Source organism: Condylura cristata, unplaced genomic scaffold (assembly GCF_000260355.1).
Source record: "Condylura cristata isolate star-nosed mole 26May11 unplaced genomic scaffold, ConCri1.0 scaffold00009, whole genome shotgun sequence".
NCBI classification, from domain to species: domain Eukaryota; kingdom Metazoa; phylum Chordata; class Mammalia; order Eulipotyphla; family Talpidae; genus Condylura; species Condylura cristata.
This window is the reverse complement of record NW_004567110.1, coordinates 20,608,137-20,609,762: the sequence shown is the minus strand read 5'-3', so window position 1 is coordinate 20,609,762 and position 1,626 is coordinate 20,608,137.

Sequence of the window (1,626 nt, the reverse complement as noted above, 5' to 3'; positions counted from 1 at the left end):
CCCTTTCATCCAGAACAGTGTCTAGAGTGCATTTGGTACTCAAATAGATATAATAAATGCACAAAGTATTGCATAACTCTTAACACAGTTCCAAGTCCAATAATCGACATTATTGCTGATTTCCTAAGTTAAGTCTTACTCATGTCTCCATCTATATTTTATCTGAAAATGGTTCTAGATAAACAAGTCTTCAAGTCTTATTGCTTTTCATTTTTTAAAAGATTTATTCATTATTTATGCATACAGAACTGTGGTACAGGCCAAAGATATAGGGGCGGTGAGAGGATTCACCGGAGACTGAGTGGGGTGCAAGGCAGTTGAAGTACACTGCAGTGGGGAGCAGTGAGTGAGACAGGAGAGGTCTGCTGTGCCATGTGGATCATCTCCGGGGCAGGGGATTGAACCCACACTGAAGGGGCCAGCTTGCAGTGCTGCGGCCAAACCCATTGTACCACTATGGAGGGTCCTGCTCTTCATTTTTTTGCATAATGAAGTTACCCCAGTGTCTTTGATCATGTGACATTCCTTTCAGCAACACATTGTTTTTTATTTTGCAATTGTTGTTTTTAATATACTAAACTCTATTCTCAGGAAAAAACTTCTTCTGTGACCATCTTTGCAAATATCTATAAACGATGGTGGTGATGAATAATATCTTCTAATTGGTCATTTCCAAATCATTTTTTTTTTTCCAATTCAGGAGCAATCAACTTGGCAATACCCTTCCTATCAAACTGTTTTTATCTCTAAGAAATAAAAACAAAAATAATAATTTCCATTCTGAATAATTCTAGCCATCTACATATGGTTATTTGGACAGTTAGAGAATATTTACAGAGAATGAGTAATGTCTCACTTATAACTCTTTCTGTCAATTAGCACATTTAAAAAAATTAAATGCTAAACTCTAATTTAGGATAAAAATAAACAGAGTTCCTCCAAACTGTCCCAGTTTGTTTGAGTCCTTATTTTCCCCCCTAATTTCATTCACCTAAATGCTTTACCATTTGTAGCATAGGAAGTCAATTTTTCAAGTGCTATCTCATGTTCAAAGTTCACATAAAATATCTTCATGTAATCTTCATTTGTTCCCATTTTATTTCTATTATACAAATTAAACCACAGAAATTCTTTCATTTTCTCCGGTATTCTGGGAGTTTGTTTTGTTTAATTGTTTGTGTCTTTGGGGGGGGGACGGGTGGTAATTTAATTCTTGAATTATCACCTTGGCCCTCTTTGAGGCTGTGGAGGGCCACGAGTTAGCCAATACTAAAATCATCACACCTGCTCTTCTACTCAATGGTGGAGTCTCTGCTGGTGTTGTCAGGTAAAACTGAGACCCCTGCTTCTTTTCTTTGGTTCTTTTACAGACAATTGTTGGCTTGGGAAAACAGTTGAATTGGGAACCCTTTGTCACCACAAGCATACTCAGTCAAGAAGTTTGTTAAAACAAAAGCAGGAGACAGGTGGAAAGTACAATTTCTTTACTTGACTTCATCGCCCTGCAGGGTCAAAAAAAAAAAAAGTTAAAAGATGCTCACGTGTTTCTAAAACTAGAAAAGTTATGACAAGAAACAATTCTCTGAATTCAAAAACGATTTATGGAAGAACTGGAATTGTGCAGCC